The 18,353-nt window shown below is 37.4% G+C and overlaps 2 pseudogenes; both read left to right on the top strand.

Annotated features, from left to right (window-relative positions):
* The first annotated feature begins 201 nt into the window (after positions 1-201).
* On the top strand, positions 202-5,678 carry LOC130240036 (cytosolic 5'-nucleotidase 1A-like; annotated as a pseudogene).
* A 1,360-nt stretch (positions 5,679-7,038) lies between these two features.
* On the top strand, positions 7,039-9,637 carry LOC130239542 (retinol dehydrogenase 14-like; annotated as a pseudogene).
* Positions 9,638-18,353: the final 8,716 nt, after the last annotated feature.

Here is an 18,353-nt window from a genome sequence, read left to right as displayed (position 1 = left end):
TAGTGTTTTTAGAACAGGACGTTTACAACGACACCTACGAGAAAATAGAAGCTATTTAAATTTTTGTTTTTACTTATTATCTATTGTGCTTTTCAAAAAGAACCTGACAAATACTTTTTATTAATATTACGTAATTCGTCATGCAAGGCACTTGCTTCTGTGACGTCACTACGTCGTAATGATGCTGAGAGGAACAGTACACCGCAGCAACGGGACGCAGGACATAACAATCCAGTCCCGTCCCTCTGTCACAACAACAACATGAGCAACCCTGATGGATCTGAGAGAGCGGGACAACCCAACTATGACAGCAGTGAAGAAAAAGACTGGGCAGCTGTCAAAGCATTATTTGACAACTCGAAAACAACCAAGAAGCCGCGTCCGGTAAGCGACTGTTTGTGTATAAACTGTCAATGACAGCGACACAGCATCTACACCGCTTGTCGACAAGATGATCTAGAAAACATTTAACAGTTGTCTACATTAAAACGAGTGCATTATAGCTCATCGTTTAGTGCCCTTTCGGTATAGATGGTGTGTCATCATTATGCAAATGACACATTCAGGTATCTCATAACGTTAGATCAGCTCGGTTGTCTTCGACAGCTGTTGTAAACATTTGCATGCTTTTGGTTTTTCAGCCCAAACCCAGCAACGCTGTGACCATTGCAGTGTCCTCGCGCACTCTGTTTAACATGATAAAGGAGAGGAAGGTGTTTGAGGAGGAGGGGCTGGAGAGGTACGTCGCGCACCAGCTAGAGCTCGAGGATCAGCCTTTTCCCCCTGGGTCTCATTCCCTTTCGTTAAGGTAACAACAGGTATTTTATGACACAATGCATTTATGATACTATGATATCACTATTGTCTGATCATAACACTAGCTCTGCCTTCGTGATGATCAGCTGTCAGAAACCTGATGCAGTTAGTAATGTAACTGGACCCTTACATTATATTATAATGGAGTAAATGAACAATGCTTTTAAACAAAACTCAATAAAGAAGTGAACTCCATTATATCTAATGGTAGGGATATTAGATTATAATGGAGTACACATCTTTACTGTGTTTGGTTCTAAAAGCATTGTTCATTAATTATTCCAATAGTGATTTAAAATAAAAGATATAAATCAATAAATTACCAAATCCACAAACTTAAATTTGAAGTAAAGTAAGGGTAATATTTGAAAATCCACTGTCTACTTAGCAGTTTTACTTATGGGGTAAAAAAAACAACATCATCCAGATAAAAATGACAGCGAAAAATTATTATTTTTTAATGCTTGGTTTAATTAATGGTCTGAACTATGTTTTGGAGTAGATGCTGATTCTTTAAACTAATTATTTAATAAATATTATTTGAAATAAAAGTAAATAAATACTAGACTTGTTTTCTCCTATATGAAAACATATTTTTTTACTTCATGAAACTCTGTTGAGTTCATAATAGTACCTTGCAAGTGAACCTCATGGTGTTTATATTACTCATGAAAGATCATTTGGTATTGATTAGAAATGGCTACTAAATCTGATTATCTTTGAGAAACGCAGAATGAGTAAAGGTGACTATTTGTTTTACAAATAACAAAGATTACATGATATCTTTACATCATACTATTCAATGGACCCACTTAACATTAAGGGCCCCTCGGTTACCACTTTTAATCACCTGACACAATGCAGTTATTGTGTATGTATATTTACATTACACTTCTATTATATTGTAGAAATATCTATAACCTTTCACCCTAAAAAAAAAAAAATTCACCTTACTCCTTTAACCAACATTAAAACCAACTCATGCCACAACATGTCCTTAACCTTAACCTAACCTAATCTGCTGTCCCTTACCATAAGCATTATCACTGAGGCAGGACACAAAGGTAATTCATAAAACAGCATGATGGAAACAAATGTGTGCCTCCTCTTCTGCTCATAGATGGACTTTAGTCTTTTTTATTGCAGACAGGAATCTATTATTGCATACTCAGCTGCAAACTGTATGAATTGTTTATTCCTGCCCACTCTTTAGGTTTGAAATTGCATGCTGCACTAAACAACCATAAATCACAGTATCCTTACACACCTCAAGAGTTGTTACTATCATTTTTTCCTAATCAACAGGCCCTGATGAACGTAAATGCTCGTTAAGAGATCTATATCCGACAGCGAGGAGCTGTTGACATTGTGCTGATGACTAATAATCACGCCCAGTCGGAGTTCGTCTCATCAACAGCATCAACCACTATGGTATGAACAGAAAACAGGAAATTCTATCACAGACTTAGCAGAAATCTGAATTCTTATGAACGATTAAAGTTAATTTTTAAACAACTTTTTAGCCTTATTAGCTTTATATTGTAATATTTATATAGATAGCATTCAGTGGAGACTGATTATACTCCATAAGCAACAATGGTTCATTCGATGTAGACATGGTGTAAGTTCTACAAGACAAACTGCACTGTTGAGTAAATAAAAAAGGGCTATATGCACATGGACATTTAAATTTCAGCCAGATATACGATATGAAGTGGGACTCAGATCGGACAAGAAAGCATTGCAATAAATTCCATTTCCCCCGCCATGTCTTTAAAACATGACAGTGTATATTACCCAGGGCTTTATTTGTGCCAGAACACGCCGGATCCGGCTCCTCTGAAATCTGATCCGGGACCTCATTTTACCGATCCCCTTTCTCAACCGCCCTTCTCCCGTCCGCTGTTCCCTTTCACTTTCTTCCGCAACTCAAGCCCTGCTCGCATTTGTCCGCAACACCCCTCCGCCCCAACGCACGACACCATCCCACCATTTTCCATTTTTAATGGGATTTATGCGCTAGCCTGTTGCTACTGACGGCTAGTGGTTACATTGTTAGTGTTCTTTAATCTCGTTTTACGCTTGAACAACTAAATGAATGCTTAAGTCTATTTAACTGAATGCTTTAGCTAGATGCTGTAAAAAACAAACTTGTGAAATTGAAAATAGTCACATTAAGCTTTCACCGGACGTTTATCGTTAGCTTTAAACTCTAGCTGTGCATAGAGCCCATTAAACTTTTTTCAAAGATTATAGTATAAGCAAAGCCATGTCACTCATACAGTTTTAAATGGGGGGAAATACATTGGTAAATATGGAAGCTCTAGTGAAGGAAGCCCCACCTTCTAGTAAAGGGGAGAAGATCGGTCTGGGTGTGTGTTATGACATTTTTTGCAGCTTCATTCTTATGAATACTTTTGGGTAATGAAATGTGCTGGAATCTCAGTGAATACTTTCCTCACAGACATGAGAAATGTATCTATATTCAGCTTGAAATCTCAACTTTTAAACAAACAAACTACACAACTAACAAACTACACCTTTGCTAACCAAGTTATTATTATATAGTTTGATTGACAGGATGATGTATAATCACACCCTCCAGAAACAGCCATAAGGTGGTGGGTGTCATAATCTCATTCCCTTCTAGTATGCATGCTCATTAGCTTGGGTAACCTGAAATAATTCAGTTTTTTGTTTAATTCAAATGAGAAAATGAAACGGAATTTGAGAGACACTTGTTTATTTTCACTGGTTATTCCAAATATAACATTTAATCATAAGCTTGACAAACAGTATTGGAGAATCTGATGTTTCCCCATTCATAGAGCCTTTTTTATTTTCTCTCTGCAGATCTAACTATAGAAGATTTTGCATGACGGGTGGAGAGAGTCCAATTGGTTACCTGAAGCCTACATGACCAACCTCTACCTGTCCAAAGATTCAATGAAGGTACAAGAAGCTATCGAAGAAGGTATTTGAAAATAAATAAAAGTACATGATTTTTACAGCATTTAAATTGGATTTAATTTCAATGAAGTCTTCTTTTAAATAACCAGGACATGGTAAATTTGCTTTATATGGCCATTTCTTAGGAATAGCCGCTGCCACAATGTTTACCGGCAACAGTGAGAATGAGCTCAGTGACACACAACTACGTGTAGCCTTCGATGGAGATGCTGTCTGTTTTCAGACGAGTCTGAGATTATTGTGAAGGAACATGGACTGGACACCTTTTTTAAGCATGAAAAAGAGTTTGAGAACAAGCCTCTTGCTCAGGTAAACATTAAAAAAAACTACTAATGTTATTATTAGGGTGCATTTACATGAGTTTGCAACTAAAGATGCAAAGAAATAAAACACTCTGAAAATGCAAACTTTTAGATTTAACGTGCAAGTTCTAGAAAATGATACTATAAATGGTAACAACATGCGTTCGCTCTATGGACCGATGTCTAGGGGCTTTACTGTGAGGGAATAGGAAGCTATCCAGTGATTTTTGTCTTTATGGGAAAACAAAATTAAAATAAAAACAAATTAAAACTTTTCCATTCGGTTGTTTTCACACGCAGTCAAGCAAATTCTGACTTAAAGGGCACCTTTGATGAAAATCATTTTGGGAAGCTGTTTGGACAGAACGTCTGTATTTATAGTGTGTCCACTGTCATATTGGAGTGATATAAACCCAACAAATCTCTTTTTTTCTGACGTTAAAAAAGGACCCAAATCCCAGTGATTTGAAGTCCACCTCAACGTAGGAGTGTGATGATTTTATAAGTTTAAAACATTTTTAAAACGGAGCATGTTGGTAATAAAGACAGTAAAAACGCTATAATCACCACAGCCATATAATGTCAGTAAACACGCACATGTGTGTGTGTGCGTGCGTGTGCGTGTGTGTGTGTACAGCAAACAGCATTTGTATGAGACTCATCATTTCAAATGGCTTGAATAAACTTCATCACAAATACATGAAATAAACTTACTTGGTATTATTGACTAATGAGCTGTATCATCGGAGTCTGTCACTGTGCTGTTTATCTGACTTAACGCATGATGATGAGAAGCAGACATACACGTGGGAATGGTGGGCAGGGAGAAGCAGCTCATTTTCATTTAGAGCCACAGGCTACAAAAACAGCTACAATGTACTAAGACACTAAAATGGGCATATTCAGGAGGCTATAAATTATCTGATGGGTATTTTGAGCTGAAACATTTTTTTTATCAGAAATGACACAGGCTTCTCCCAAAAGATAATAAGACAATGTACTAGAGGCATCATTTTGGGGAAAAAAATTTTCTTTAAGTAAAAATATTTTATCAAGACACCAAGTCAGAATTTGGCAGGGGGTTTGAATAATTTTTAGGCTTGACTGTAAATGTATCCTTAATAATAACACCCTTATACATTTTCTGTCAAGTTTGCTGCATGTAAAATTGTCCTTCATCATTAATTTACTGTTTCATCATCCTCTTCTAGGGTCCCCTTAAATGTTTTCTGGAAGCACTGGGAAAACTCCAGCGCAAATTCTATGCAAAAAACCAACGTATCAACTGCCCCATTCGTACTTACCTGGTCACAGCTCGAAGTGCTGCTAGTGCTGGGGCCCGCGTCCTAAAGACCTTACGGAGCTGGGGCCTGGAGGTGGACGAGGCCCTCTTTTTGGCTGGGGCTCCTAAAGGGCCTCTTTGTACAGAAGATCAGGCCTCATATCTTCTTTGACGATCAGATGTTTCACATTGAAGGTGCCCAGGAGCTCGGGACAATCGCTGCTCATGTGCCCTATGGGATTGGACAGAAGTATAATAAGGGGAAACGAATAGAAATGAGTGATGCAGAGAAAAATGAAATGGTTTGATGATCATCAAATGCCAGAGTCCCATTTATTTGTACCTCAAAACCTATTCAGTGTCTAAGACTCATCTATAGACCATTTGAGTGATGTAAACAAAAACAATGGTCCCAACGTATTTCCTGTTTTACATTTTGAATTTCTATCGCTTTGAAAATCCAAAAGAGCCACATATTGATAATTAATGTTATGATAGCTGGTTTAACATGAAGTTAAGATTGAATTGCCTCTTGTTACAGTTATGAAATAGTTTAATAACAAGCAGGAAATGTTCAAGGGCCAGTGACATCGCCACATTGAGATGGTCTATACAATAGCTAATATGTAATGGTTTACATAGTATATTAATTATGAGCTGGGAAGTGATGCACGTAAATTAAAGTCTCTGCAAGTCAGAATTAATTGTATTTATTTATTGTTGCTCAAGGTGGTATTTTAAACATTGATCTGTTCAAATAGATTGCTTGGAGTGTAAAAACGAAGAACTACGGTGCTCAAAATGACTTAGTATATAATGTACTGCACTAATACATCAGCACTACAAGGGTTAAACAAAGCCCTTTCTTTTCATTTTAAAGACAACCGTGTGCAATTGGAAACATCTTCCAGCCTTGATCATTAGTTTTTAGCATGTTTAAACAAGAGTAATATTTAATACCATCTCAGGGAATGTATTTCTATTTTATTTATAGTATGAGCTTTTACTCGTCAGTGTAAACATAGCAGATTTTAATCGATGTTTAAACATTTGGTTTTGAACCTTTTCATCGTTGTACTTTTACACATCATGCTCTTTCTCTCAGGGACAAGTGGCCCCCACAGTGTTCATAAGAAATTTGCCTTGTGTAAACTGAAAGAATATGTGGAATAATCACTGATTATTGTATTTGAATGTATTGTCTGTGTTTACCATAAGGTGTAAAATTAGGATTTAAAAAAATGATAAATTATGGATTTGTTCATTATGACCATGAAGTAAATGACTGCTGTGGGTGGTGTTTAATTTGTGCCTGAATGTAGCTGTTCTGTTTTTTAGCTTCTGAAACACGTATAAGGACTGAAAAGACATCACGAAACTAGGTTCGTGTGGTTTACAAACAAACACAAATGAACCTGCACAATGTATAAGAAACAAACGTTAGATTTTTTTAGCTCAGTTTTAAAATAATTGTCAATTTAGTTTGATAGATTAATGTTATCATATTAATATCGTTATGTTATTGTTATGTTATTAGTCAACTGCAAGCCCTGTCATCCGTGTACGACAGATGCACGTGGTTTGACAGGCAATGACTTCTGGTTAATGTAGTTGAAAAACATTCTAGCTGCTTCCCACATGCGTGAATGTTTACGCCTACAACCTACTGATGTACTGGACGTTGTCGATGGCCCCAGAAGAATCAGCAGTGAAGCGTTTGCTCCCCGTTACAAACATATGGACGAAAGCGTCGACATGCTGCGGGGCAAAACTGTTATCGTGACAGGGGCGAACAGTGGCATTGGAAAAGCCACGGCCATGGAGCTGCTGCGGCGTCAGGACCGGGTGATCATGGCATGTAGAGACCGAGAACGAGCAGAGAAAGCGGCCCAGGAAATCAAGCAGGAGGCCGGACCAGAGCAAGGGGAACTGGTGATCAAACTCTTGGACCTGGCGTCGCTAAAGTCTATCCGCCATTTTTGCGAAGAGATAACTAAGGTACCTCACCAAAACAAGCATGGTGTCTGTTTGTCCTTTTTGGATATGTATAAAACAAAGAGTACGGACGTTATGGTGCTTTACTGTATTGTTTTCAACTAGTAACAAGTGGCTCTATTCTATACCAACAAAGAGTGCAGGAGAGTCACGCGCTTGTTTCTGAGTGCAGCAAGCGCGAGATGTTTGGGAGGTGCACGTGGCTGTGCGCGCATGACTAAAGGGCGTGATGAATCCATGAGTAAATAATTTCTACTTATGACAGGTTTATTTTTAAATTCAGTTTCTAAATGCATGTTGCTCTTCTATACAAGAACATTATCATTATTATTGCTCAAGAAAAATAAAATTTAGAACAATATTTTGTTAAGATGTCCAAGCAGTTAGATGCAGGCTTTTATAAAGCCACCCAACATCGGATGTATTTGGGGAGGGGAAAAAGAGAGAAACATGCACATATATAGGTATACATTTTCAAAAAAATTCACAAAAAAAGTATATACATACACACACAGTTGAAGATTTATTAGCCCCCCTGTTTATTTTCCCCTAATTTCTGTTTAACGGAGAGCAGATTTTTTCAACACATTTTCTAAACATCATAGTTTTAATAACTCATTTCTAATAACTGATTTCTATTATCTTTGCCATGATGACAGTAAATAATATTTGACTAGATATTTTTCAAGACACTTCTTACAGCTTAAGTGACATTTAAAGGCTTAACTAGGTTAACTGGTTAGGGTAATTAGGCAAGTTATGTATTGTATAATGATGGTTTGTTCTGTAGACTTGCGAAAGAAAATATATAGCTTAAAGGGGCTAATAATTTTGACCTTGAAGTGGTTTTTAAAAAATTAAAACTGCTTTTATTCTAGCCAAAATAAAACTTTCTCTAGAAGAAAAAAAATTATCAGACATACTGTGAAAATGTCCTTGCTCTGTTAAACATCATTGGGAAAACATTTAAAAAGAACAAATCTAATAATCTGACTTCAACTATGTTTGTGTTTAAATAATAATAGAATAATAATCTAAAATAATAATATTCTTTATATAAATATTTGATATTGACCATACAATTGTGTTTATCAGTTTAAATGCTGAGCAGTTTAATAGTCATTTAAGTAATATTATTTAATAGGTTTATTCCTAGTACCTCAATGTTGGGACAGATCCACACACTGCTGTTAGATGGCACACTAACTCGGTTAGTTCTCGTGTCCACAGAATATACATTTTCCTGTAATTTAATTGACTCTTTATCCAAAGTAATAAATAAACTACTAGTACATAAATAATTCAAACTGTTTCAAGCCATTAAATGTTATATATATATATATATATATATATATATATATATATATATATATATATATATATATATTATATATATATTGTAACTAAGTAGTATGAAGTTGACGTAAACTCCATAATAGGCAAGAAAAAAAACAAGGATAATATCATGACGTATTTTTTTAAATATATAAAAGTATATGTACTAAAAAAGGAAGTTAATTTACTTAACATTTTTTACATTTATTGGTTTAATTTTGTTGAAAAACTGATTAACTGAATAAATGCGTGATTTATTATCTTCTTATTCATTCTAAACACTGCAAACCTTCAACTTTGCATTTGTTTGTATTTCTAACAGGAAGAGCCGAGAATCGACATCCTGATTACAATGCAGAAATTACCAGTGTCCTTACACCAAATCAGAAGACGGCTTCGAGATGCAGTTTGCTGTCAATCATCTGGGTCACTTCCTGCTCACTAACCTCCTGCTAGACCTCCTCAAGCGCTCTGCCCCAAGCCGCATTCATTGTGGTTCCTCCAAGCTCTACAGTATGGTGAATAAACTTTGAGGACCCTAAACGGTGAACAGAGCTATGACAAAGCTTTCTCATACGCTCGGAGTAAACTAGCCAATCTTCTGTTCACGCTGGAGCTCTCGCACAAACTTGAAGAGACGGGAGTCACAGTAAACGCTCTCACCCCAGGAATCGTGAGGACTAACCTGGGCAGACATGTCCACATCCCGCTCCTGGTGAAGCCTCTGTTTAACTTGGCATCAAGGGCCTTCTTCAAGTCCCTGAGGAGGGGGCGCAGACGTCTGTCTATCTGGCCTGCTCTGAGGATGTGGAGGGGGTTCAGGGGAAATGCTTTGCTAACTGCAAGGGAGGAACAGTTGCTAGCTAAAGCACACGATGAAGAGGTGGCCAAGAAACTGTGGCGACTCAGTGAAGTGATGGTGGGCATCACAACCTAAATCTTACACTTTACGTATGGACGTGTGTCCATGATTATTTCAAAATTGCCAACCTTGAGAAAATAAAAGCTTACAGATTATCCCATCCTTTATTCTGGACAAACTTTTAAAACATACTCATGCTAACATCCACAGGGGGGAGCTGTTTATACCATTACATGTATTGTGCATTTAAATGGCTAACTACAGTAACATCAGGCAGATTGGTAGATATGCTTGCAACATTAACAATGCTTGTGTCATTATATATAATTATATATGTATATAATTTATATTTTGAATGAAACTGATCTATGTTATTCATGTTTTATGTTATAGTTCTTGTGTTTTCTGGAATTAATTAATTCTGGGAATCCAGGTTTATTACATGACACATGTTGGCTAAGACCAGGATGGGCAAACTCGATCCGGTGTCCCTGCATAGTTTTGCTCCAACCCTAATCAAACACACCTGCTTGTAGCTTCTAGTGATCTTAAAGACACTAATTAGGGTGTTCAGGTGTGTTTGATTAGTGTTGGAGCAAACTCTGCAGGGACACTGGCCCTCGAGGATCAAGTTTGCCCATGCCTAGCTAAGACTATATTCAATCTAAATAGGTGGACAAGACTGACACTTCATTGACTGAGACTAAGTACACTTAATGAGAATTTTTGATTGCAGTATTGTGTTGTACAGTCTCCTCTGTTAAGAGTGGAATAAATATGCATTTGAATTGCACTTCACTTACTAACAGAACAGACATTACCAGTTTTAAGTTACTCTAAAATAAGGAAATGTACAGTAGCAATACCTGTATATATTTGTGTGTATGTGTGTGTGTTTGTGTGAGAGAGAGAGAAACCAATAACTGCTAATAATAAAAGAAAATAATAATTTTTAAAGGAATAATTACAAAATTGCTGATCTGTGTTTTATTTTAACAGAAAATAAAACAAAATTTTAGTTTTGAAACGGTTCCAAAAAACTACTTATATTAAAAAAGGTTTGAAGAGTTAAAATTTTGAAGTTTATTTAATAAATAAATGAATAAATAAATAAATAATAATAATAAATACATATATACACAAACATAGCATCACACAGTTGCTGCAGATTTGATTGAGTACAGTGAACTCATTGTCATCTTCAAGAACCAGTCTGAGATGATTCGGGCTTTGACATGGAAGTAGCCATCAGAAGATGGGTACATTGTGGTCATAAAGGGATGGACATGGTCAATTCTCAGGAAGGCTGTGGCATTGACACGAGGCCAGTTGGTACTAATGGGCCCAAAGTGGCCAATGAGTATGTATGTATATGTGTGTGTGTGTGTATATATATATATATATATATATATAATATATATATATATATATATATATATATATATATATATATATATATACGCAAATAAATGAAAATGTCACAAAATTAAGTTGTAGGTCTTCAAACCATTGTGCTTTATAACCATTGCACTTTTGTAACTTTATAAACAGTATTAACTTATCCCAGTGTCATGGGATAACAAACAGCAGGGTTTCTGCAGATATCATAATGTCAAATTAAGACTTTAAGGACCATAAGAATCAAATTTTGGACCTATATCACAATATCAAAACACGCAGAGAAAATGCAAAATCACAAAAGTTGTGGTAAAATAAATTATTTAAATTGACGCGTTCGCCGTGGTGATATTCTTTTAAAATGACAGTCTGATTCACACTACATGTGTGGTAGCCTACTGCCAATTATGAACAGTTTTCCAGAGTGTTTCTCCTGGTAATTTTGCAGTGTGTTTTGTTTGTGGGAGGCTTCTTGGTCTAACAAATAAATATTGGACTGTACAGATGACATAGTTCAGATTTTACTGCAAGCTTTATGTAATTGGAAAATAGTCTGATGGTTGTTTTTGTGAGGCTCATTAGCAGAACAATTTTGGAATTAGCGCAATAGCCCGCTTACTTTCAGAGTTCACTTACTGTCTAATTAAGCGTTGGAAGAGTGGTTACAGTACAGTTCAACTGTTGCCTACATAAAGAAAGCACACACAGCACACTGTCCCTCTTCATCACGATTGCCTTTCAGTGTTTTCTCTTAGCGTTAGCTGTCTGTATATGAGAATGGTAGAGCTCTGATGGGCTCGTATATGCTTTTCCCACCTGTGTTTGCCATTAGGTCTTTTTCAGGATCATTTAGAGTATGTTCCGATCAGCCAGAAAGCCCCAATATATCCCAGCGTTCATCTGATAGCTCCCTGTGAACGGGAGGTCTTGGAGCGCTTGGCGTATAAAAAGCTGGAGAGCTGTTGTATTTGAAATAAAGAAAATTGGGGGAATTACCAAAGTTAATGGCTTTAATGACGCGTTTCGAAGTGGTGCCACAATCAGCGACAGAATGCCAAGCTGCTAAACAAAGTGATGCTTTGATACAATCACATTAAGTTGTTTCACCTCCACATTATTATCATTTGTTTTCTACCTCATCCTGTTTTTCCTCTTCCAGAAGACAAAATATCACTCAGCAGACACCCTGAGGTATATAGAAATTCATGGCAAAGCCCTTATATCTTATCTGGTGGTTTGGCTTTAGGTAAGCATTTCTCTGGTTGCGCTGCTTTGCTCACCTCAGCTCCATTCGCAGAACAAACCTGCAGCCAGCATCCTTTCCCACCGTTTGTGCTACGCGTCCCGTCCAACTCAAACACAGAGCTCCTCTCTCGTTTATTATCCCGCGTGTTTGTTTTCTGTGATAGAGAGAAGGAAGGGAGATATGAACGTTATTTTTCGCAGTCAAATTTTCCAGCCTTGTGAATTGCTGAAAGCATTTCCAGGTTGATGGCACCAGAATGTCTAGGTGGGCTCACTCTTGCAGTTCAGTTTTTATTTTAGTAATAAACATCTTAGTTCTGGTTCACTGTTCATGTTGACATTCTTAAGAGCTAACCTAAAGATGAGCAGTTCAAATGTCAAACTTGTGTTCAACAAAATAGTGAAAACCTTTTGTGTAGTTTTTTTTTTGTGTGTGTGTGTGTGTGTGTGTGTGTGTGTGTAGGCAAGTTTTTTTGGCTAGTTCTTTACAATAATGTAAAAATACTCAATGTACTTGTCAGCGTTTTCAAACAATTGTATTTGATTTTCCAAAGTTACTTAAGTGCCATTTTCACATCTGTCACATGCGTAACAGAGATTTATACTGTAACAAAGCTTTTCCCTTATAAATGCAAAAATTTTAAATGAAATAGCTTTTTTGTGTGTTATAGAAAGCCAACTCTTATAGTTTTGATTAGCATTATTTAATTTGCGTTGTAGAGTTTAATTTACAGAATTTTGACAAAAATGTGTGTTTTATACTGTAAACCAGGGGTGTCTAAACTCGGAGGGTTGTTGTTCTGGAGAGTTTATCTCCAACCCTAATCAAAGACACTTGAACAAGCTAATCAAGCTCTTACTAGATATACTAGAAACTCCCTGGTAGATGAGTTGAAGAAAGTTAGAGCTAAACTCAGTAGGACACTGGCCCTTCAGAACAAAGTTTGGTCACCCCTGCTGTAAACTGACATTTTTTGGTCACACCTGTAACACGTGGTTATTTCCCTCATTTAAATACAAAACATGTTTAGAGATTGATTTTTATTTGTTAGTTGTTTTGGAAAATAAAATGAAATGCCTGGTTTTAGACTACAATAATTCATTAGCTAGTGTACCACCCCCATGCTTTACTCTGGGCATGCAGTCTGAGTGATACACTTTATTAAGGGTTTCTCCACACCGTAACTCCCGGATGTGTAAAAGATATTGAAGGTGGACTCATCAGAGAATAATACATGTTTCACACCATTTACAGTTCAGGATTTTCGCTAATGGCACCATTGAAACTGAGGTTTGGCATTTGCATGAGTGACCAAAGGTTTGGTTTTAGCAGCCTGGCTATTTACTGTATATTGACCCTGTGGTGCTCTTGACAAACCATGGAAACAGGAGAGCTGAGGTGCACTTTTAATTCTGCAATGAGTTGAGCAGCTGTGGTTTTAGATACAATCCGATTTACCATCCCTTTCAGAAAAATTTGTCTTGCATCCACAGATACTCCTGTTGGATGTGGTTTATCCTTCTTGGTGATATGCTGACATTACCCTGGATATGTGGCTCTTGATCCATCTCAAAGACTTACTCTTGGTCACATGCACCAGCGAGATGCGCACAAACAATTCATCCTCTTTTGAACTCTGATATGTCACCTACAATGCATACTTCTCTAGAGAAGGCACACAAAAGCCTGCTTGACCTTTGCAAATGCTCATCTGGACAAAGAAGACATCTGGTCTGTTTGATAGTCAGATGAAAAGAAAATTAATTGTTTGGCCACAATCATGTAGACTTTATTTGGCTTAAAAAAAGAAGCCTTCAACCCTTAAAACACCATCCCCACTGTCAAACATGTGGTGGGAACCTAACGTTTGGGGAGTGTTTTTCAGCCAGTGGGCCAGGATACCTAATCACAGTAAATGGGATCATAAAAAAGGAGCAATACATCAAATTCTCAACAACATCAGGCAGTCTGCAGAAAAACTTAGCCTTGGGCACCAGTGGACATTTCAGCACGATAATGACCCAAAACACACAGCAAAAGTGGTGGAAGAAATGGTTAGCAGACAAACACATTAACGTTTTGCAGTGGCCCAGTCACAGTCCTGACCTAAATCCAATTGATAATCTGTGGAGAGAGCTAATGATCAGGGTGATGGCATGGAGACCCTCCAACCTTAAAGAGTTAGAGCTCATCGCTACAGATGAATGGGCAAAAATACCAGTGGAGACATGCAAAAAGCTGGTCAGCAATTATAGGAAGCATTTGATTGCTGTAACAGTCAATAAATGCTTTTCTATTGATTATTGAGAAGGGTTTGAATAGTTTTGGACATGCCACTTTTTGTTCAAAGGTAAATCAAAGCTGATAAAATTTTTTTCCACATTGATACATACTCTTGTACATCATCATATTATCATTTGGCAAAAGCCTGTGTCATTTCAGGTAAACCTGCTGGTTGAATAAAAGAAAAGTCCGGGGTTGTCAGGGGTATGGACAATTTCAGGCTTTACTGATTTGCCATTTGACTTAATTGTTTAACAACTATTTAGTCATTAATGCATATTGTCAAAAAAAAACTAAACACCATGATACAATGCAACAGCAGGCTGCTTGACACCCTCATGCTTTGCCAAAGGGCAAAATGAAAACAAAAGGCCTGTGAATCTGGTAATTCCCACTTTCTTAGTCACCCCAACCTCAGATCAAACCTGTGACCTTCATGTTTTCAGTCCAGCCTTAACCGTGACTGCACAAGAGCTTTCAAAAACACTTTCAACAGAACCAATACAGATCTGCTGGCACAGAAGCCGAGTGAGCGGTGAACGAAAACATCTTTTCAAACTATTTATTATTCTTTATTTTAGCAGGTAATTTGATTGATTGCTCGCTCTTCTGGAGCAGTGACCTGGCCACGGGTTGTGTGTGTACAGACGTATGGTAGAGTCTTTCCCCTGAGGTGGAGCCCTGTGTTTTGACACACTCTTCAAAACAAAAAAGAGCTTTTCTCCGGGTTTGGAGAAATATTTTGGTATGTAGCAGGCTAAGTAAAACATTTCGGCATTTTTCAGCATTATTCGATCATACTATTCACACATGGAAATGATTCCTGAGGTGTAAATCTCTTCATGGGAAATGTGTAGATTTCCTGAAGCCAAACTTAAACTGATAACTCAAGACATTTCACAGATTGCACTAGCAGAGCTTTTTGGATGCTTTCCTGGGGTCTGAGTGTGGATTTATCGACATGCTGACCAGACTGGTAAATCCAGGAGTAATTCTTGACAAAAGAACAATGCAACGTTCAAACAGCTCCATTAGGGAGGGCAGCTGAAATTACTCAATGTTATTTAAAACGCTGCTCCTAAATGTCATATTTTACTTCAAAATGCTGATATATCGGATGTCATTCGCTAATATAATATGCATATCTATTGTTTTAACAGGTTAGCTTAAAAATATGGAGAGAAATCTTTGTTCTGCTTTAGTTTTTTTATGTAAATGATAAATATGACCTTAAAAGTGCTGCATCAAGGATTACACTAAATAATGACAAATCACACTGACAGTGTAAATGATGTGAGACCGCAGTGTCTGGAGTCACATCAGAAATTCAATCTAATAAAGAAATTAGCAAATCATGAAAATCATGTGACCTCTGAGAGACCTGTCACCTTCCTCACTTCTAATAATCGCTTATCAGCATCCGAGCATTTCATCAGAACAAATGGGAGATCATTACAATCCAGCATGGTATAAATGCAGATCTCTGAGCGTGTGGGGTAAGATAAAGGAGGGAGACATTGAAGATGAATCCAAATAATCTTGATTAACTCTGGAAGTCCTGCAAGAATTATTTTGTTGCCATTCCAGATGACTTTATTAATAAGTTATTTGAGTCATTGCAGAGATGTATGGATGCAGTCGTCCAAGCTCAAGGGAGTCATACAAACATTAATTCTTTTTCACTGCATCATGACTTTATATTCTATACAGTATATATTTCTGTTAAGTGATAAGATTTTTGTCTAAGCAAAATCAGACCTACAGCATGTTTCATGTGTATACAATGGGTCTCGTTTGTATGTGTAAATATCACAGAATTTCCTGGGTGAAAAAAAACTATCTTGACATAATCAAGGAAGGAATCTAGATCCCATTTTTTAAAGTTTCCTCACAAGGTGTCCACACATTAGGAAAAAGTGATTAATACATGAAAATTCTTATATTCATGGTCTCCATGTCATGCAAACCCCCTTGATTTGCTTGCTTTTCCTGAGAACGGATAGTTCATGTCAGCAGATAATGTATACGGAGCACTCCAGCTCGCATTCATCCATCTAAACACACGGACAGTATTATAGGGACGAGTAGCTCCGGTTATGAACCAGATGGCCTCTGTCTGTCCCACACCTCTGGATGGATGACCAGCAGTCGAGATTTTCTCTCACACTTCAGACGTCTCGGTCTAATGGCTAGTGGTAGTTGTTTGGTCTGAAGTGGGTGCATTTAGCCTCAATATGCTTTCACACACTCCCACACACTCCCATTCCTTACGCCAGCTTCTTATCAAGTTTCCCGCCAGGCACTTCAAACACTCTGTATATTTTTAGTGGAGAGAAAGAAAAGTTAAGTTCAAAGTTCAGGGTCAGAGTGCTTTATGTTTAGAGGACATTCTTGTTCTGATGTGATGAATTTGTCAGCCGAATTGTGGTAAACTACTCAAAGGGCCCAAAACAACTATATCACTTCTAGCACTCTTACATAACCAGATTCATCGTACTGGTTCCAAGACCCAGACGGATCTTCGCCGCTCTGGCAGAAGCCACAGAATCTACGGATCACACCGCTGGCTTTTCCTGTCAGGGGAAAGCCCAGAGTCTGGGGAATTGGCCCGAAGTATCAAGGTTAGAATGAGTCACCGTGTGAAGGAGGCAAACGGAGGGCCTCCCTGCTTGGCTGTCATGATGGGGAGATGGAAAAGAAGAATCTGAGAGCCGAGCCACGGCTTGTCAGGTCCTGTTCAGGAACGGTCGTGATGGGTTCACTCAGAGTGCCATGGCAGGATTGTTTGCTTCAGCTTCTCTTTTCTGTTTTAGCTTCTCCAGGCAAAAACAAAATGGCAGTTAACGTGATACACATATACAGCGGCTTTTAATTCGATTGTGTCTCTGAAAACACGGTTACAAAAGTTCTGATCAGAACAAAGTACTGTTCAAAAGTTTGGGCTTGTAAGATATTTCAATATTTCCAAAGAAATCTCTTGAGGTTTTTGAAAAAGGTTGTATTTGGCATTGTGAAAATAAATATTGTGAAACAGTAGGCTGACAACAGCAAGTTGTCTGTTTTTTGTTTATTCGAGGGTTTTGTGATGCCAAAGCTGAATTTGAGCAAAAGTTTCTCATAAAAGCATATGCATATACACACTTATTACCCAACACTTTATGACCAGTCATAGGTGAAGCAAAATTGTTGATCAGTTCCTATCAAGAACACATATTAAGCTTTAGGTAGACTGAAAGCATTCAATCAGTTCTTGTCATCAACATAAGGGGAAATTGGGCAAACATTTGAGTGCGTTGGGCCAGGGTCCATATGTAACCCATGAGAACCCAATTCCAGAGCTGAAAGTGACAACAGTTGTCTCAGTGGGTTGATGCCATTTTGGCAGCACACGGATGGCCTGAATATTAGGGAGGAGGCTGTAATTTTTCAGCTTATTCGTGTATAATCTCATATACAATTTGTTAGAAAACAGCAGTGCCTCAGATAAAATTAACAATCTGTAAATATAGAAAATAGCCATTATTTCCATAATTTAAATATAGTGGATTCAAATCTAAATCAAAGTATTGAGATATTTCATGAGTTCTCATTTTTTACAGGAGACAAATAAAAGAATTACTAACCATTAAAACACAGTAATATCAATATTTTGTCTTTAAACTGAAACGACTTCGCCTGAATGATATTTAGATGCTTTAGCCATTGTTTTTGATAGCTGATGTGCAGTTGCATTGTATCAAGTCAACCAACATCTGGCACTCAGAAACAGGTATTTCAGCCCAGGACGAACATCATCCCGAGTTTTTGTGAATTTTGGGGTTTTGCTTCAGAAGCTGCATTTTTTAATGTCACCCTATCAGTTTA

Source organism: Danio aesculapii, chromosome 13, assembly GCF_903798145.1.
Source record: "Danio aesculapii chromosome 13, fDanAes4.1, whole genome shotgun sequence".
Lineage (NCBI taxonomy): Eukaryota > Metazoa > Chordata > Actinopteri > Cypriniformes > Danionidae > Danio > Danio aesculapii.
Note: the sequence above shows the minus strand (reverse complement) of the source record. Positions and strands in the feature narration are given on the sequence as shown.